Genomic DNA, 21,662 nt, shown 5'->3' with positions numbered 1-21,662 from the left:
CTTCTGGACTTATCAAAGAATTGTGGGCAACAGGAACTAGAAAGAGGAATAGATTGGCAATGGACAAATGGGTTTGCTGTTGAATGGACAGAGATCTGGATCCCGTTTCAGTGGATGTAGCTGAGATAATACATTTTCTATCTCAGTTATTTGAGAAAGGCTTGGCTTACAGAACAGTAAACATGTCTAAGTCGGCAATTGCTGCCGGACATTTTTTGGTCAAAGGGTTATCGGTAGGTCAGGATATTATGGTTAGGAGACTTTTGTGCAGTATTAAAATTGCTAAGCCATCAGGGCTGAGATAAACTTCACTTTGTGATGTTGCCAAAGTTCTGAGGTTCAATGAAAGTTGGAAATGTAAGGAGAAATTAAGTGGAAGAGATTTGTCTTTCAAGCTAGCAATGTTGCTGTGTTTGGTCTTTTTAGAAGAATGTCTGATGTACAAGCCTTGGAAATATCTCAAAGATCTTATACTCCAGAAGTAATATGTTTTCATTTAAGGCAGATAACTAAGACGTATTCAATTTGAATTTGTTATTCATATTTTGAAGAAAGAAAGGACTTGTGTGTGGTTAATTGTGTGAAAGAGTATGAAAATAGAACTGAATGTTTGAGACAGGCTGGAGTGACTCAGATTCTCATTTCACTTAAACAACCACACAAAGGGGTGTCTGCACCTAGTCTAGCTAGATGGGTGACAGAATTAATGTACAGAGCTGGTGTAGACGTGAATGTGTTTGGTGCCCATTCGGTGAGAGGAGCTGCAGCTTCCAAGGCTTGTTTGTTGGAGGCAAGCTTGCAAGATATCCTATATTGTGCTGACTGGTCTTCTGTTTCTACTTTTCAACACTTTTATTTCATACTAATAGATAATGCAGCAAAGTCATTGATTGCAAAGCTTTGAACTTGCATACTGTCAGCCTCTGGGTCCTGACATAAAATGTAGATTTTCATCAGCTTTGGTGAACAGAAAATCTGGATTTTATTAAAGACCAAGAGGCGAGTATTATCCCTCCCTGTTGTCTATCCCTCTCTAATTTGTTTGCTTTTTCTCGCAGGTCAAGATTAAGCGGACGTGGACATATACAGGATTTTGACGTGTGAGGAGGATTCCGTTTGGAACAAGTTCTGCTTCATGAAGTAACCTCGCAGCTTCAATAAAAGAAGGAGGTGGACCGGGTGCCAAGGAGTTTGATAGTCTTTGGAATATTTAGAATGTTGTGAGTTCTGGTGACTTCATAATGGCTGCTGGGTGGTAGCAGTAAATGAATTACTACATAATATTAGCCTCTGTGTCTTTAACAAAATCCAGATTTTCTGTTTACCAAAGCGGATGAAAAGCTTCATTTCATTTTTAAAACTGTCTCTATTCGTTCATGAGACACTTGTTGCGCTCCTTTTGATATTTGGTGACCTAGGTACGTGACTACCTCCTGACAGTACTGAAACGTCTCAGGCAAAACCTAATGTCCATTCAGAGCTAACTGATTAGGTAAAGCCGTGGTGTCTTGTTTGCAAGCTTCCTTTGTCATTGACGCAATCAGTAGATCATGTATTGGATTAGAGTCGAGCTACAAGATAACTGCAAAGTCACTAAATTATTTTTAAGAATTTGAAGGACTCTCTGTATAGCCTTGTGGGGCGCAGCACCACACAAGGTTTTTCACTTGGGACTGAAACGCGAGGAGATACTGGCTCTCTTCAAGCCACAAACAGAGAAAAATGCCTGGCAAAGATTAATGACCATAAACTACTCTGTACCTGAGGGAATATGAAACAATATCACAGCAGGGTTTGGTACCCCAGGAAAGCATGGAATGACAATCTGATTAATCTTTCGGGGGTCTTGTTCAATCCTTCATTTCTTATTTGATTTTTGTAAGGGCAATATAGGTGAATTACACAGACCTCCAATTACTTCTTTCAAGATTCCTTTTCTCTATGATAATCTCAATAACAGGGGTGATTCCTTCAGTGGCGTCTGGGGTCATTTTACATGGGCGAATTTGAGTGTAAACAGCATTAGGATTGAACATTGTCTGGACTGACTGTTCTGTGGAACCGCTTCTCTGCTTTGCTCCTCTGCTCGGCTGCCTGCCGGTCTCTGCCCTGCTGAGGACAAGGACTTGACCCCGAAGTGACTCCAAGGACTTGCTAGCTTGCCTCCTGTTTACTGAAGTCTCCGGAACACAAAATACTTTTTGCAACTCTGCTGGTGCTGCTGGACACTGTCATCTGTGAATCCTACCCTTACCTGAGGTGCCACAGAAGTGGGCTCTGTAGCTGCTTTCTGCAAAAACGGATGCATCGTCACCACTATGCCTGTCGGAACAGATGCATCGTCCTTCGACGCAGAGGCCGTTCAGCGACAGTTGATTAACAGCTTGCACGACTTTATGACGACGCTCTGCTCTGCTCGATGATGGCGCATTGTCTGGATTCCAATGGAGCCAAAGATGCAGACCCGTCTGCATGGAACAGGTCAATGCATCGTGTCCTCGACGTTGATGCTTTGCTCCATCTGAGGTACTTTTTCAGTGGACCCTGCTTGGGTTCTTCGGGTGGCCTTCCCTCCATCGCGGTCGGCCTGAACTTCAGATTAGCAGCAGTCCCCCGTGACCTGAAGTAACCTTTTGACAGCTAGTGACTTCTAAGCACTATTTTCAGTTTATTCTTTAAAAATATCATATCTCGACTTCTATTTATTGGGGTTTTGTCATTTTGGTCTTGTGTTGCTCAGATAAACATTCTCTATTTTTCCAAACCCTTGTAGAGTATTTTTCTGGTGTTTTCATTGTGTTACTGTGTGTGTATTGCCCAAATACTTTACACATTGCCTCTTAAATTAAGCCTGCCTGCTTTATGCCAGGCTATCAGAGGGTGAGCACAGGTTAATTTAAAGTGTGTATCTGACTTACCCTGACTAGAGTGGTGGTTCCTGCTTGTATAGGGTACACACTCTGACAACCAGAAACCCAATTTCTAACAACAAACATACTGCTAATATCGAAAGTTTGGATCCTAAGTGGGACATATGTCACTCTTAGCTATTGCTCTTTACTGCTGTTGCACAATTTGGAAATGGGAGCAGCAATTTTAAACACATGAGTTATTGTGCTAGTAAGAAATGAAGTTAGCCTGATAATGTTAGTACTGATGAGATTGGTTTTAACTTTGAGTTTTTTACATAATTTGCAGCCCAAAGTGATTGTGGCCTGTTTCTGCTTTTTTAACTCTGTCTCTATGATCCAAGACTACAAATTCTCTCTGCACCTGCACTTTTATTGTTTAAGTGGAACCCCTCCTCTAAGCATTTGCACTTATTATTGAGGCTGTTGTAGTTTTTAGTATGCATTGCATAACTTAACCTAAAACTTTCAAGGGAAGGCTGGTAGTATCTTCTGAAACAACAATAGTCATCAAGTATAGCAACTGACTTGTTAATTTGATTCTGCGCATAATTGATTTGATTTTATAATTAATTTTAATCCTGGCGCCCTCTATTCCTAGCTCCAAGCAATTATGTTGTAGTACTACTCGAGCAAGATTTGTGAAGAATTACGTATTACTGACCTTTGAGTTATGTTTTTTGTTTATGTGTGCACTACTGTGATCATGTTTGCTTTGTTTGTACTTTTATGAAGTTGGTGATTGAAATAAAGTTATTATGATGATGACACAGCACAATCATATACCCTTAGCGCCAAGAAACAACCACACCGCACATCAAGGCTGGGATCAGAAAACAACAAACACAACATCCTGTCATGAGCCGGATCAGACTCTGACCCAGCGGCGCCCGGTGCGCTGCACAAATGCCCGGAACAGGCGGTCACCGCTTTTTACATCCAGAAGGATGAAGGGTCAGGGCTTGTGTGACTGTCTTAAAGACGAGAGCCCTGAACGTAAATCATGTAAATCTAGAGAATTTACATGGAAAATCCACACAGGTAAATCTACACAAGACAAGGTTCAAAGTACAAACCACGAAGGTTTATTTGGTTGTGTGGTTTGATGAAGGAAGTTGCATTATATAACCCAACAGTACAACAGAAACCACATCACATGGTCACATGACCTTCCCTCTACATCTAATGAGTAACTCTGCATTTGTCCTACAGAGAGAACAATTCCACATTCAAAACTATAAACAGTACCTCAGTCCGGCCTCAGTAACCGGCCTTCAGTTGTGTACAGTTGTAAATCTGTCCTCTCCAGTAACATCATGAACATAAAAATAATACAATATAATAATGTTGCAGTGCAAACAAGGCCGTGGAGCTACTGAATTTTGTGCAATTAATCAACTAATGAATGTCACATTTGAGGCTTTTCATGCACTGTCGGGGGGGGGAGAAAAGAATGAGCGTCAGGCACTGAGTCTCGCACATTTGAAATGTGCAGTTTGAACACACGCGTAGGGCAAGGCCAAGGTTAACATATCTGTTATATTAAACACAGTAAAAAGACTGCATTTGTGACTCTTTAGTATCAATTAAAACACAGACGGGAGCACCGCCAACAGGCTGGCGGTGCCCCGCAGGGCATTCTGACCGCGGCGGTTTGGCCGCGGTCAGAAGAGGAAAACCGGCGGTCTCCCGCCGGTTTTCCGCTGCCCAAAAGAATCCTCCATGGCGGCGCAGCTCGCTGCGCTGCCATGGGGATTCTGACACCCCATACCGCCATCCTGTTCCTGGCGGCTCTGCCGCCAGGAACAGGATGGCGGTATGGGGTGTCGTGGGGCCCCTGGGGGCCCCTGCTGTGCCCAAGCCAATGGCATGGGCACTGCAGGGGCCCCCGTAAGAGGGCCCCACTTTGAATTTCACTGTCTGCATTGCAGACAGTGAAATTCGCGACGGGTGCAACTGCACCCGTCGCACCTTCCCACTCCGCCGGCTCCATTCAGAGCCGGCGTCCTCGTGGGAAGGTTGTTTTCCACTGGGCTGGCGGGCGGCCTTTTGGCGGTCGCCCGCCAGCCCAGTGGAAAACCCAGAATCACCGCAGCGGTCTTATGACCGCGGAGCGGTGTTCTGGAGTGTGGAACTCTGGCGGGCGGCCTCCGCCGCCCGTCAGGGTTAGAATCACCCCCAGAATGATTAATTGTGGAGTCTGCTCCCACAACCGCATAACAACAGCTGAGCCAATAACACTGCATGACCACAGCAGAGATAATAACACTGCACGACCACAGCAGAGTCAATAACACTGCATGACCACAGCAGAGTCAATAACACTGCACAACCACAGCAGAGATAATAACACTGCATGACCACAGCAGAGTCAATAACACTGCACGACCACAGCAGAGATAATAACACTGCATGACCACAGCAGAATCAATAACACTGCATGACCACAGCAGAGATAATAACACTGCATGACCACAGCAGAGATAATAACACTGCATGGCCACAGCAGAGTCAGTAACACTGCATGACCACAGCAGAGTCCATAACACTGCATGACCACAGCAGAGATAATAACACTGCATGACTACAGCAGAGATAATAACACTGCATGACCACAGCAGAGTCAGTAACACTGCGTGACCACAGCAGAGATAATAACACTGCATGACTACAGCAGAGTCAATAACACTGCATGACCACAGCAGAATCAATAACACTGCATGACCACAGCAGAGATAATAACACTGCATGACCACAGCAGAGATAATAACACTGCATGGCCACAGCAGAGTCAGTAACACTGCATGACCACAGCAGAGATAATAACACTGCATGACCACAGCAGAGATAATAACACTGCATGGCCACAGCAGAGTCCATAACACTGCATGACCACAGCAGAGATAATAACACTGCATGACTACAGCAGAGATAATAACACTGCATGACCACAGCAGAGTCAATAACACTGCGTGACCACAGCAGAGTCAGTAACACTGCGTGACCACAGCAGAGATAATAACACTGCATGACTACAGCAGAGTCAATAACACTGCATGACCACAGCAGAGATAATAACACTGCATGACTACAGCAGAGTCCATAACACTGCACGACCACAGCAGAGATAATAACACTGCATGACCACAGCAGAGATAATAACACTGCATGACCACAGCAGAGAGAATAACACTGCATGACCACAGCAGAGTCAATAACACTGCATGACCACAGCAGAGATAATAACACTGCATGACTACAGCAGAGAGAATAACACTGCATGACCACAGCAGAGTCAATAACCCTGCATGACTACAGCAGAGATAATAACACTGCATGACCACAGCAGAGATAATAACACTGTATAACTACAGCAGAGATAATAACACTGCATGACCACAGCAGAGATAATAACACTGCAGGACCACAGCAGAGATAATAACACTGTATAACTACAGCAGAGATAATAACACTGCATGACCACAGCAGAGATAATAACACTGCATGACCACAGCAGAGATAATAACACTGCATGACTACAGCAGAGTCAATAACACTGCATGACCACAGCAGAGTCAATAACCCTGCAGGACTACAGCAGTCAATAACACTGCATGACCACAGCAGAGTCAATAACACTGCATGACTACAGCAGAGATAATAACACTGCATGACCACAGCAGAGATAATAACACTGCATGACCACAGCAGAGTCCATAACACTGCATGACTACAGCAGAGTCAATAACACTGCATGACTACAGCAGAGATAACAACACTGTATAACCACAGCAGAGATAATAACACTGCATGACCACAGCAGAGATAATAACACTGAATAACTACAGCAGAGATAATAACACTGCATAACTACAGCTGAGATATTAACACTGCATGACCACAGCAGTCAGTAATACTGTATAACTATAGCAGAGATAATAACACTGCATGAGCACAGCAGAGATAATAACACTGCATGACTAAAGCAGAGTCAATAACACTGCATGACCACAGCAGAGATAACAACACTGCATGACCACAGCAGAGATAATAACACTGAATAACTACAGCAGAGATAATAACACTGAATAACGACAGCAAGGATAAAAACGCTGTATAACTGCGGCAGAGATAATAACTGCATAACTACAGCACAGTCAATAACACTGTATAACTAGAGGTGAGATAATAACACTGCATGACCACAGCTGAGATAATTACTCTGTATAACTACAGCAGAGACAATAGCACTAAATAACCACAGCAGAGATAATAACACAGTATAACCACAGCAGGAATAATAACACGGTATAACCACAGCAGAGTCAGTAACACTGCATGACTACAGCAGAGTCAATAACACTGCATGACCACATGAGAGTCAGTAACACTGCACGGCCACAGCAGAGATAATAACACTGCACGACCACAGCAGAGATAATAACACTGCACGACCACAGCAGAGTCAATAACACTGTATAACCACAGCAGAGATAATAACACTGCACAACCACAGCAGAGATAATAACACTGCACGACCACAGCAGAGTCAATAACACTGCATGACCACAGCAGGGATAATAACACCGCATAACTACAGCAGAGTCAATAACACTGCATAACTACAGTTGAGCTATTAACACTGCATGACCACAGCAGAGTCAATAACACTGCGTGACTACAGCAGAGATATAAAACCGCATGACCACAGCAGAGTCAATAACACTGCATGACCACAGCAGAGCCAATAACACTGTATAACTACAGTTGAGATAATAACACTGTATAACTGCAGCAGAGATAATAACACTGCATGACCACAGCAGAGTCAAAAACACTGCATGATTACAGCAGAAACAATAACAGTGTATAACCACAGCAGGGATAATAACACAGCATAACTACAGCAGAGTCAATAACACTGCATAACTACAGCTGAGATATTAACACTGCATGACCACAGCAGTCAGTAATACTGTATAACTATAGCAGAGATAATAACACTGCATGACCACAGCAGAGATAATAACACTGCATGACTAAAGCAGAGTCAATAACACTGCATGACCACAGCAGAGATAATAACACTGCATGACCACAGCAGAGATAATAACACTGAATAACTACAGCAGAGATAATAACACTGCATAACTACAGCTGAGATATTAACACTGCATGACCACAGCAGTCAGCAATACTTCTTGCAACGCCAACAACGACAACTCTCCTCTCACCCCTGGTGCACCAACTCCTGCTCTCACCCTAAACCTTTCCCCACCTCTGAACCCTATACCCCTACTCCCCTCCCGTCCCCCCACCTCTTCCTGCCATACACTGCCTAGTGCACCCCCTCCTGTTTCCATCGAGCCACCCATTACGCCGTGCTCTTCCTTACTCTCTCTGGAAAAAAAGCTAGGCTCTCTAATCACCGCCATCTCCCAACTTGAAGCTACCATTTTAGTTTTAAGCTCCAAGATCTCGACTTTTCCACACACCTCAATTCCTTTGGCTAACACTCACCCTTCCACGAGATGCACCTCACCACCACACCCCACTATAGCTAAACATAGCCAGTCGTCTGCAAATCCACACAAGCACTCGAACGCCACCCTTCCTTCACTTCCACTTCCCAGTAACCCTGTAATCTACACTATTCCGACCATCTCCTCTGTCAGAACCACTCGCCCACCTAAATCCTCCCGAGCGCCCTCATATAAGCACAATATCCCTATCACCCCTCATAGCCCAAGTGCCCCCGTCACCAAAACAGTTGCGTCAGAGCTGCGCTGTCTGCTCCACAACTGCAGATCTGCAATAAAACACAAACTTGAAATCTCCGATACCATCAACCAGCACAATATTGACATGATCTTCCTCACAGAGACCTGGTTCAACGATTCCTCTCACTCTATGTTTGATCTCCTTGTACCCACAGGCTATTCTATACTTAGAAATGACAGAATTGACAAAGTGGGGGGAGGTGTTGCAGTCATCTTTAGAAACTCCCTTCAACTTAAGGCCCTTCCTAACAGCTCCTGCCACACTTTTGAATGCCTATCACTTGAGCTTCAATTGCACCACCGCTCACCTCTCAGATTCCATGCTATTTACCACCCGCCTGGTAGCAGCCCTTCGTTTATGGAGGAACTCACGGACTGTATCAGCGACCAATTCACGCAAAGTGACAATCAGATCTTCGTGGGTGACTTCAATGTCCACTGGGGCTCGCCTCAAGACACAAATGCGAATTTGCTGGCCACCTTCCTCTCTGCAAACGATCTTATCCAACACTGCACAGAAACAACACACTCTAAAGGCTCAATCCTAGACCTTGTCATTTCTAAAGCAGGCTTGCTGACTATCGCTACCCCTATTCATGTAGACTGGTCGGACCACCTCCTCATCCCATTCTCTCTTCACCTATCACACTCTATAACTCTGGGCCAGCCTAAGAGGGCTACTTCCTGGTTCCGTGACACTAAAAATATTGACCTCAGTACCCTCTGTAATTCTGCCTTGCTATCACTTCCAAGGCTAGACCCGGACCTAGAGGTCAACGAACTCACCTCCCAATGCCTCACAGTCCTTGCAGTCGAAATCAATAATGTCGCTCCTCTCCAAAGCAAAAAGAAAAGGCCCACTCCCTCAGCACCTTGGTTCAACAAATCCCTCTATGAAGAAAGGAAGCTCATAAGAGCCCTTGAGAAACAATGGAGACAAGCACCCTCCACTGAAAATTTGGCCACGCTTCGTTCAGCAAGATCCAAGTACCACAATCTCATCTTCCTTGGAAAAGCGTCGCACTACAACTCCCTCCTTGACTCAGCCAAAAATAGACCCAAAAAACTATTCGACCTCATCAAGAACCCTAACAGCTCTCCCCCAACCTCCAATTTGGAAGATTCCACAAAGAAAGCAGCGGAATTCGCTATATTCTTTGACGAAAAGGTAAAATCACTTGTAGATCAGGTCATTCATCCTACCCCCACAGAGGAGTGCAAATCCTTAACCATTTGGCAAAACTTTGACCCCATCTCTGACGATGCTCTCCTTAAATGCATCCTCGATACAAAGCCCTCTAACCACTCTCTTGACCCCATCCCTAGTGCCATTGCCATTGACTTCTATACTAATTCTCTTTCCTACTGGACCACTCTGGTCAACCTCTCCCTCAGTCAAGGCTCCCTTCCTGTGTCCTTCAAAACTGGGCAGGTCACCCCTCTGCTAAAAAAACCCACTGCTGATGCGAACGACCTCAACAACTACCGTCCCATCACTAACCTACCCTTTCTTGCGAAAATCACAGAAAAATGTGTAGCGAAACAACTCTCTCGCCATATCAAGGAAAATGATCTTCTTGACAATTTCCAGTCTGGCTTCATTCAAAACCGCAGCACTGAAACAGCCCTGCTGCTAGTGATTGACGACGCGCTGCGGATACTCGATTCAGGGGAGTCTTGTCTTCTAATTCTTCTTGACCTCTCTGCAGCCTTTGACACTGTCAATCACAACACTCTCCTTAACACCCTTCAACAGAGAATGGGCATGGAGGGCACTGTGCTCAAATGGTTTGCCTCCTTCCTCTCTGATAGATCCCAAATGGTCAAAATAGCTAACAGTCTTTCAGCTCCTGTAGCAGTCAGTCAAGGTGTTCCTCAAGGCTCCATACTTGCACCCACACTGTTCAATCTCTATTTAGAACCGTTGGGAAATCTGCTGAGTAAATCCGGGATCCACTATCATCTATATGCGGATGACACTCAGATTTACCTTAAGGTGGCCTCCAATCACGATCTCTCCTTCCTTAGCTCTACCCTCGACTCCATTCAAAACTGGATGGTAACTCATCAACTGATCCTGAATCCCTCCAAAACAGAATTCCTCCTCCTTTCCTCCTCCCTTTCTCATCCCCCAGTGCAAACATGGATGGATCAGATCAATCTAATGAACAATAAGCCCATCATTGTCGAGAGCGCAAAATCCCTGGGTGTCATTCTCGACAAAAAACTTAATCTACTCTCCCACATTAACTCCATAGCAAAGTCTGCTCGACACCAACTGCGCCTTCTTTGGGGGATTCGTCGCTTCTTCCCGGAGTACGACCTTAAAACCCTGGTCCAAGCGCTGGTTCTCTCCAGATTGGACTACTGCAACTCTCTTCTTACTGGCCTTCCCAAATCCCACCTTTCCCCCCTGAAGTCTATTCTCCATTCAGCAGCGCGTTTCATATATGGGGCCAAAAGAAGCGACCACATCACACCCATTTTATCCACCCTCCGTTGGCTTCCCATAGAGGCAAGATCTATCTACAAAACTGCATGTATCACCCACAAAGCCTTGCACTCCTCTTCCCCTCGCTACCTGGTGAATAAACTGAAACTCTCTGGGGGCTCCAGACCTTCACGTAATGCAGAAAAGTTATTGCTTGAACCTCCCATTTTCAAGAAGGAAAGATTGATGGCCCAATCCTTTTCAGGCAACGCGGTGAGAATCTGGAACTCACTTCCGCCTCAGCTTCGGACCACCACCTCTTCCCAGGCCTTCAAAACTGACCTCAAAGCTCTCCTCCTTCAAAGACACCTCCTAAGTTAATTCAAGCCCTCTGTTTTCAGAAGGAAGTCCTTCCATTATAGGATATTCTGTTCTCCATGCCTATAGAAGTGCCTTCCCAGGGTGTTTTTGTGTTTTGAGTGTCTGCCATTTAGTGCAGTATTTTACCTCTACCTGTATCTTGTACTCGTTTGTAACATGCACACGGCACCTTTCCTTTTCAACGTATCATTTGCTACCTCTTATATCTTGTTTGCTTTTGATACATGCACAACGGCCACCACTGCCTCATGTAACGTAACTATTGTTTTAGTGTTTTGAGTGTCTACCATTGATTGCAACTTTTTTACCTCTATTCGTACTTTATTTTCTCTCGTATCCTGCACACGTCACTTTTTCCTCTCATAACGTATCGTTTGCTACCTCGTTTATTTTTTGCTCTTGATACGTGCACAATTATCACGATTGCCTCTTGTAATTTAACGCTTGTTTTTGTAACAGGCTCACTTGTAATTTGTCTCCTCTTGTATCTTTACTTTGCCTATTGTGAAGCGCTCTGACACCTTCGGGTAAAAGTCCGCGCTATATAAAAACGCATTAAATAAATAAATAAATAAATAAATAAATAAATAGGTACAGACAGGAAGAGTGCCTGACACGTGGTAAACACAACATATACCATGTGTAACGTGTAGCTGTCAGCTGGCTCGTTGGTCTAGGGGTATGATTCTCGCTTAGGGTGCGAGAGGTCCCGGGTTCAAATCCTGGACGAGCCCTCTTTTCTTTTCCTAAATTTACTCATTCTTAAAGTCACATTTCAATAAATAGAAAGCAGACGATTCAGGAAACAAACTACTTTGAAATAACCTCTGATGGTTGTGAATTTCAACCCAGGACCTGCTGCACTAGAATCAGAGCCCCAGACCAGCTGCAGAAACAGCTGGAGGGGGGGCTACCCTGCCACATCAGCATTGGAGGGGGACTGTATGTTACATGCGTAGAATCCTACAGCAGGGGATGCACATCTCGTGTTAAACCCACACTCTGGGGGCAGCAGGGTGAGCCGTGGGGGTGCACAGGAGAGTGAGACACTGGGAAGGGTGAGGGGATTGTGAGGACCCCAGCAGCCGGGCCCAGACCCCACCCAGCTGAGGGGTAAGAGGACGGTGTGTTCCATGGAGTGTCTGCTCGTGAGACGCACATATAATGCATGACCCGTACTGCCCTGTTCTGTACTCCTGCCCCCCTGCGAGTGTCTGTACCTATACACATGGACGTACGGGGGCACCGAAGGGGCAGGAGAGAGTGCAGGAAGAGGTCAGACACCTGTGAGGCTGGTGACACCGGGAGGTGATGCTGGAGTCAGCTGGTGATCGATGTCTGACGGGCCAGACACCAAACTGACCCTGGTGAAAAGGGGGTCGAAGTGGAGGGATTGAGTGAGGTCTGACGGGTCAGACACCGAACGGGCCCCGGTGGGCTGGTTTCTGATGTCACGTGATGCCTTCTCAGGAGTCTCTCCTGGAGCCTTCGATAGCTCAGTGGGTGGAGCGGAGGCCTGTGGTGGAAGAACTGACATCCTCAGGTCACAAATGCGGCTCCCAGGACTTTTCCTCAGTCTGCTCTGTTTCCTCTGCTTTCCAATCCAAAGCAGCTCCTTTCTCGGACACCTTGACTTTTTCTGCCTCCTCTCTTCCCCTTCCCAGTCCAGCTCCCTCCTCCAGCTGAGGGGGGGGGGGGGGGGCGGGGGAGGGAGAGTCATCCCTCAGTCCCTCTGTGCAACCCCCCCTTAATGAGACAGAGCCGTGGCCCAGGGTGAGCCGTGGGAGTGCACACGAGTGTGAAACGTGTGCACTCCCACGTGTGAGGGGATTGTGAGGACACCAGCAGCCGGGCCCAGACCCCACCCACCCTACACGTCTGTGCTTACACACATGGGAGGTAACAGCAAAGGTGGACCCAGAGCAGGAAGAGGTCAGACACCTGTGAGTGCTGTTTTTGGCGTCATGTTTAAGGCCTACTCACAGCAGGTATTAAATGGACGCACCCATTGAGCCCAATGGGCCTCCTTGCACTTTGCTACTCTAGCGCCAACATTTTTTACGCTAGTGCAACAAAGCGCCACAATAGCATTAAAAAATGGATTCTATTGTCCTAATGTGCGCCATGGTGCGCCACATGGTGTCGTTAGGTGCCGGTGGGAGGAGCACAAGAAAAGCGGCGCATCAATGCTGGTGCGCCACTTTCTTGTAAATCTGGCCCTTAGTTTTAGCGCCTTGTCACTGTTAGAACTCTCCAGACACTCTCTCACAGCCCCTTCCACCCTCAGGGGCAACAAAATGCCTCAAACGAGCTAACTCCACAATCTTTCTATGTAAAGAACCAGGACCACCAATCTGGGTCACTCTCAGACAGTTCATCCGTAACCAATCCCTGAAGTTTCAATCCTTTCACTAACGTCTTCTGAGATGTATCATCCTTCAAACACCTGACCATCTCCACCAATATGAGGCCCCCCTGAACTACCCTCTTCCAGTCCTCCTCCTGCATCCCCCATCAGTAACAGCGCACACTCCAACCTTAGGGCAGTGGCCGCTCCTCCGCTATGGGCGCAGGAGCGTCGCCCCCTGCCGGCAGCAACCACTGCAAATACTTTAACAACGAAAGGATAATAAACTAGAGTTTATTATCCTTCGTACAGTTTATTATCCTTCGTTGTTAAAGGGGCGGGGCATTGGGGATGACGAGCACTGAGGGGAGTGCACTGTGCACTCTCCTCTGCGCATGTGTGTTTGGCCGGACGTCTTGAGCCGGCCAAACACACATGCGCACTGTGCTCTCTCCAGCCCAGCACTGTGTTGCCGGTGTGGAGAGAGCAGACACAGACCCCGTCTGCCTGGGATTGCCTGGGTGCTCCCAGCCAATCCCAATGCTGCTCTGAGCAGCGTCAGGATTGGCCGCAGGGCAGGCTGGGAGCCTGTGCCTGCTGAGGAGACAGAGGAGCGGCAGAGTGGCATGGCATGGAGCAAAGTATTTTTAAAAAACATTTTGATATCCCCCCCTGCGTGCCGCCCCGCCCCCCTGTAACGCCAGCGAGCTGTGACTTACCTTCAACTCCAGCCCAACATGTGCCTCAGCAGAGTCCACAGACAGCTAGCCCCTTGTTGCTATGGTGTGTGTATTTGTAAAGCACACTATCACCCACAAGGGTACCCTGGCATTGAGTAGCTGTGTGTGCTTAGCCCTGCCAATGGTAGGTTGGATGATTGAAAAGCCAGGTCTTCAGCTTTTTGCAGAAAAGAAGAGAGGAGGCTCTAACATGGAGTGGGGGGCCGCTCCATACTCTAGGAGTGATGTAAGTGAAGTCCGTCCTCCTGATTTGGTTCTGTGGATGCATTGAATGTGTACAAGTCGGAGTCCTGCATAGCGGAGATGTCTGGGTGGTTGTAGAAGAAGATGCAACTGTTTAGGTAGTTGGGGCCTAATCTGTGTAGTGCCTGGAATGTGTGAAGAGTTTGAAATAAGCACATTTGTATGTTATAAGCCAGCCAAGCTCACTTAGGTGTGTGTGATGTGAGTTCTGTGTTGAAGGTTGAGGATGAGTCTGTCTGCCGAGGTTTCAATGGTTTGTAGTCTTCTGGTAAGTTGGTTGGTGATCCTGGTGTAGAGGTTGCTCCCGTACTCCAACTTGCTTATAACTAGGGCGTGGGTGAACGTTTTTCTAGTATTGCTTGGGAGCCATTTGAAGATCATCCCCAGAATCTTCTTGGTGTGGAAGCAGGATGCAGTGATGCCGTTGACTTGTGCTTTCATGTCCAGTTTGCTGTGAATGATTATTCCAAGGTTCCTGGCGTGGGTGCTGGGTGTGGGTCCGCATTCAGCTAGCCATCAGGTCGAGTCCCATGCTGAGGTGTTATTACCAAAGATCACTATTTACATCCTGTCGGTGCTGAGCTTGAGGCCGATGGCTTTCATCCAGTTAGTGACTTTGGTATAATTTTGGTGATGCAGGGTGTGAACTTGCTTTTTGTGCTGGGGGTCTTGTCCGAGAAGAAGAGTATGAGGTGCATGTTGTCGGCAGACGAGAGGATGTTGATGTCACGAGCATGGTTATGTTGGCCAAAGGGAATCATGTATGCATTGAAAAGGGTGGAGATGTGCAATGAACTTTAAGGCAACCCGTAGGAAAGTTCACAGGCTTCCGAGGAATAAAGTGCCAGGCTGACAGCTTGTGTTCTATCTGTTAAGAAGGAGCAGTGTGAGCAGATAACGGGTCTTGATGCCATCTCATGCTGGTGCCTGATGAGGATGGGGTGTAAAATGCTGCAGAGAAGTCCAGGAGAATGAGGCCTGCCATCTCCCCCCTTTCAAGGATCGTCTGGCTGTTGTCTGTGTAAATGATGAGTGTTGTTTCTGTACAGTGGTTGGGCCTGAATTTGGACTACGTGACATTGAGGAGACAGTAGTTGCTGTAGTGGTCAATGAGATTTTGTATAAGTCCTTTCCCTGGTATGGTATGAGGCAGAGGGGTCTATAGTTGGAAAGCATGGCTGGGTCAATGGGTGGTTTCTTGAGCAGGGGAATAATGGTGTTATTTTTCCAGGTGTCCGGAAATGTGACTGAATCCATGGAGAAGCTGAGGATGGGTGTTAGTGCTTCGCTGTTTGGTAGGAGTCCTTTGGTGAAGATGTGGTGAGGGCAAGGGACAGATGGGGCCACAGAGTGGATGATCTTCACTGGAGCAGTGATTTTGACAGTGTTGATGACGAGCCATAAGGTCAGAATTTATTCTTTGTCCATGCTGGGAAATAAAGTTGCGATGGTGACGGTGTCCGGATGAGGGCTGCATTGCTGTATATGGAGATTAAATTGAAAAATTCTGAGAGTTGGTTCCATGGGTCTTGTTAGGGGGCGATGTTATTGGAGACGATGGAAAGAGCAGTGGAATCTTTGATGGTGGCAAAGATTTCTTTGCTGTTGTTAGGGCTGGCATCAATGCAATCTGCAAGAGCTGTGTGCTTGGTCTTTCATAGCTGCTGGTGGTGTCATCTTAGATCTGATTTGTCTTTATCTGTGGTGTCTTGACTTGCTCTCCAATTGCACCTAAGTTGCTTGCAGTGGCGTTTCAATAGCCTGAGTTCCTGTGAGCACCAAGTGGCCTGTGAGTGCACTTGAGAGGAGTTAGAGTGTGACACATGCAGTGATCCAGCTGTTGAGGTTCTTGATAGCTTTCAGCACATTGCGGGTGTGCTCAGGCAGATGAGTGAGAGGACGGAAGCCCACTCCTCTTCTGTGATGCTTTTCCAGCTGTGGCTGGTAGTTCTGATGGTGGTAGGTCTGCCCTGGTCCGGGATGGGTATGCTGAAACTCACAAGGTTTTTTTTTTTGTCCAGATCATGGTTGCTGGCTTGATGACGGCGATGTTGCTGATCAAGGAGAACATTGGTTCCAATAGGTGTCTAGTGGTGTGGGTCGGTTTGGTAACATGCTGGGTGAGGCCAAGGTTTCTGAGGTTTCCTAGAAGAGTCAGAGGGCTTGGGAGGGTGCGATCTTTTACGTGAAAGTTAAGGTTTCCTGAGAGGATGATGATGCTGACATTGTTAATTAGGGGGTACCACATAGTTGTGATGTTGCTGGTGATATTGGTGGTCTTTATACAAGGATTAGGCCCAAGGAGATGTGGACTGTGATGCATATCTTGAGCATGAGGTGTTTCATGTAGCTGGTTGGGATGTCAGCAGAAGGTCTATACACAGTGGAAGGAAGATCACAAGATATGGCTTCCACCAGGACTAGTGCTCTCCCCTCTACAGCTGGGTAATCCCTTCTCTGCACACAGCTTTAGGAGATGATCAACCCACAAGCTTTCCTACCATGATATCGCTTTCCCTTGAAAGCTAATTTGCTGATGGAGGTTCTGCAGTACTAAACCCTCTGGAGACCGATTTGCATGAGCTTCACCTGTCACCTGGCAAATGAGTTGGCCCCTTAATAAGTGAAAACTGATTCCAGAGCAAGACCAAAGCCTTGAGTGTGAGGAAGTATTTGTGTTCCTCTGGCAGGATGAACATATGGGCTTGTTGCACCTGGCCCTTTTTGCAGGGTAATCACCAATCTTTTTGCCACCTTCCTCCTAATTTTTCTGACCAGTTTTTGTTGGCTTTAGGACTCTGGGCACCTTACCACTGCTAATCAGTGCTAAAATGCAAAGGCTCTCTGTGTAAATTGTATTGTTGATTGGTTTATTTCTTATTGGCATTTTTGATTTACTAGTAAGTCCCTAGTAAAGTGCACTAGAGGTGCCCAGGGCCTGTAACTCAAATGCTACTAGTGGGCCTGTAGCACTGGTTGTGCCACCCACATTAGTAGCCCTGTAAACATGACTCAGACCTGCCACTGTAGTGTCTGTGTGTGCAGTTTTAAACTGCTAATTTTTTGGGTACATGTAAGGCACCCCTAAGGTAGGCCCTAAATAGCCCCATGGGCAGGGTGCAGTGTATTTAAAAGGTAGGGCATGTACTGGTGTGTTTTTCATGTCCTAACAGTGAAATACTGCCAAATTCGGGTTTCACTGTTGCAAGGTCTATCTCCCTCATAGGTTTTATATGGGGCCTGCCTTTAAATAACTTTACAGCTCAGATTCCCTTTGAGGGCAGATAGAAATGTGGAGTTTGCGGTCTCTGAATTCACAATTAAAAATACATCGTTTAGTGAAGTTGGTTTTTAGATTGTGAGTTTGAAAATGCCACTTTTAGAAAGTAGGCATTTTTCTTGCTTAAACCGCACTGTGACTCTGCCTGTTTGTGGGTTCCTCGTCTGGGTCAGTTTGACAGTTGGGCTGTTCACACCTCTGCTGTAAACAGTGACACAAAGGGGTTGGGGGTGTAGCCTGCATATCTTGATGAGCCATCTGAGCTAGAGTGGAGGGAGGAGTGGTTGCTTGCACCTGAAAGGACTGTGCCTGCCCTCACACAATGCAGTCTCCGACCCCCTGGTGTGTGTCTGGGGCCAGGTCCGGACAAGGAAGGACCTTGCAAACACTTGAGACCTTGCTTTGGAGTTTGCTAACCTCAAAGGCAGAAAGGGCTATAAGAAGAAGACCCAAACCCCCAGACTTTTAGAATCTTTCTGGAAACAAGAGGGACCTCTGCCAAGGAGAAGATCTGAAGAGCGGGAGGAGGAGTACTGTCCCTTTGCTGTGTTGCTTTGCTGGACTGGCCTGCAGTGGCTGCTTCTGCCTGAAAAGAGTACAAAGGGTGAACTTTGCTGTGTGTCCTGCTTGAGAAAGTTCTCCAAGGGCATGGAATAGAGATTGCCTCCTGTTGGAAGTCTCAGGGACACCAAAGACTTCAGTTTCCTCGACCTGCAGCACTGGGAACTGTGTGTTTTGTGCTGTTCAAGAAGAGAAATCCCTGCGAAGCCGGCAACGATGCTGCTTTCCTGCACAGTGACCTGCCCCGCAACGAACCGTGACCCTGGTCTCACCGATGCTGTCATCAGACGACTTCACTGAGCCTCTGCTTGCACCGCAACCTGTGGGCCCGCACTCCGGCATCATCTGCTCACACCGCAGCCTGGGCCTCCCCGATGATGACGCTCCTGCTGACACTGGCGCCGCTGCCTGCACTGTGCCCTGTGGACACTGTTCATGAAGAGCACAAAGCACTGTCCTGTCCCGCACCGCAGCCCCGGTCCACCAACGCCAGCACCATCAGCTCCAGTGTTGTCACTAGGCATCCCTGCCTGCACCGTGGCCTGTGGACACCGCTCGTGAAGGTCACGAAGCACCGTCCCGTCCCGCACTGCTGTCTTGGGCCTACCAACGACAGCGCTTCAGCAACCACACCACCGCTGCCTGCACCGTGACCTGTGGGCACCGCACGTCGCATCGTCCCACTTCGCACCACAGCCCCGATGCCATCCACGCCAGCGCTCCAGACTTCATAAGCCCGGAGTTCAATCTGCAATTCGTGTGACTTCAAGGGCTGGACGATTCTGGAACCAACAGCACGACGTCTGCGACGCCACTCTCCGGAGCTCACCGTGAGGATCACGACGCCCTACAAATCCAAGGTACTGTTTGTGGGTCTTCCTAACACCATAGCTGGCCCGCGAAGCTGCGGCCAGCCTGAACTGTTGGTTTTATTGATTACGACACCGTGATAGCCCCAGGTGGAGCTATTCATTTCAAGGAACTGTATTTTGGAGTAAATCTCATATTTTTATTACTGTATGTTGGATTGTTATTGTATTTTGTCTCGTTTTAAATAGATAAATATTGGCTATTTTTCTAAAACTGGTGCAGTGTCCTTTTGTAGTGTTTTCACTGTGTTACTGTGTGTTATGTGCAAATGTTTTACTCATTGCTTCTGAGATAAGCCTAACTGCTCGTGCCAAGCTACCAAGGGGGTGAGCAGGGGTTATCTGAGCGGGTATCTCCCTTATCCTGACTAGAGTGAGGGTCCCTACTTGGGAAGGGTGCAGACCGACTGCCAACTAGAGACCCCATTTCTAACAGGGCTGTTTCCAGGAGCGTGATTAACTTCAAGGGGCCTCCCCTGTCACAGGCAGATCTTACCTGAGGGGCAGTGTGAAACTGTTTACTGTAAGGCAGACAGGAGCTGCTGCAGACGTGGGTAGGATTACTGTCCCGTGGAAGACAGGACAGAAGAAGGACTGCATCTGCTGTTGAGATACGTGAGGGGACCTGGAGGGCTAAATCCACTCTCACGTATACCCACGACTTGCACTAGGCACTTTCCTTTACCTGTGTCCTTCTTTTTTGTTCATTGGTTGGGACGGTTGTATCTTATGAGGACCTATAACAAGGCATCTGTTGGGAAAGAAAGGTTCCCTGCATAGTTAAAGATGTGTAACCCTTGACCGAGGGCCCACTTCTATGAAGCTGTAGAGAGTAAGATGGAACTGTGCCTCTTGGGCCCTGGGGGACTCGCTGCTAATGGTGCTGCAGCACCACAGACACTTTTAACTAATAACTAGAGAGTCAAAGGGGACATCTTGAGTACAGGTTACTAGTACGTATTCCCTGGATGCAGCCACCAGTGAATTAGGAATAGACCTGAGCACGTTACAAGGTAGAGGGTGAGACAGAGATTTACCTGACAAGTACTAGAGCCCTGAACTCAAGGGGAGTGTGTTTTTTCGTATAAGTATGGTTATTATTTTGCATGTGTAGAATTAGACATACAATACTTCTTCTTATTATAATTATTAGTATTGGACTGGACATGGATTTATTGTTGCAACAGTCTGCACTTTGAGTTATGAGTCGTGTTCACTTACCTGTTTTCACACTGCTGCTCCTGAGGGAGCTTGTGACTGCTCGTCCACAGATACCACTGAGAGTCCAGTGCAAAAGAGACACTTGGCCCAGTTTCTCAGGACCCATAGTAGGTCGGACACCGGGACATCAGAAGTAAAAGGCCTCAGCCACCATTGTTGGACCCAGGAGCCCCTCTATGCCTGTGACCTTCTGACAATATCTAAGAATGCACTCGTTTTCAACACCAAGAATACGGCCCCATGTAATAACTTTAATATTTCTAATGAGTGTCCTCAGATTATTTATTTATTATGAGAAGATCAATTGGCAGGAACTAGTATGTTGTTCCACTTTAGTGTTTGAAGGGAGTGTGAGGAACATTAATTCGGATGTATTAGGACATACACAAACAAGATCTAACTAGTTATTGATAGTAGTCGCTACTGGTTTGCGTGGAGCCATCATTTGATATCACACACGAGTATAGAAGGGTTTAATGACTTTCATAGGAGAATGCTGTATGTGGACTCACCACTTGGGGTGTACAATATGGCTTTGGCACATTTTACCCATTCTTTCTCTTGTTTTGTGTTATTTGTTGAAAAAGAGGTTCTTGAGACGGCACATCCCTATATGTCCAAATTGGCGCCTATGTTGAATGCCAATAGTATTAACCCATGAGCGTGCACACTATATTTTGGATAGATTTCAATAATCCATTTAACATGAGTATCTATTATAACTAACTGGGCATGTTACCATATTCTACAATGGCCTCTATTTTACATTAGATACGAGGGCTGTAGGATGGATTCCTTCCCTTTTGCTATTGTTATCAGTTGGAGGGGTTTTGTTTTTTTAAACAGCGTTTCCTTATATATCCAGGATGGTGCTCACACTGAACGTTGAGAGTAGAAACC

The 21,662-nt window shown here is 46.7% G+C and overlaps 1 non-coding gene across 1 annotated transcript; it reads left to right on the top strand.

Annotated features, from left to right (window-relative positions):
• Positions 1–12,163: 12,163 nt before the first annotated feature.
• On the top strand, positions 12,164–12,235 carry TRNAP-AGG (transfer RNA proline (anticodon AGG)). Its single transcript has one exon. It is a non-coding gene; the product is annotated as a tRNA-Pro (tRNA).
• The last annotated feature ends 9,427 nt before the right edge of the window (positions 12,236–21,662 follow it).

This window comes from Pleurodeles waltl, unplaced genomic scaffold (assembly GCF_031143425.1).
Source record: "Pleurodeles waltl isolate 20211129_DDA unplaced genomic scaffold, aPleWal1.hap1.20221129 scaffold_67, whole genome shotgun sequence".
NCBI lineage: Eukaryota > Metazoa > Chordata > Amphibia > Caudata > Salamandridae > Pleurodeles > Pleurodeles waltl.
Note: the sequence above shows the minus strand (reverse complement) of the source record. Positions and strands in the feature narration are given on the sequence as shown.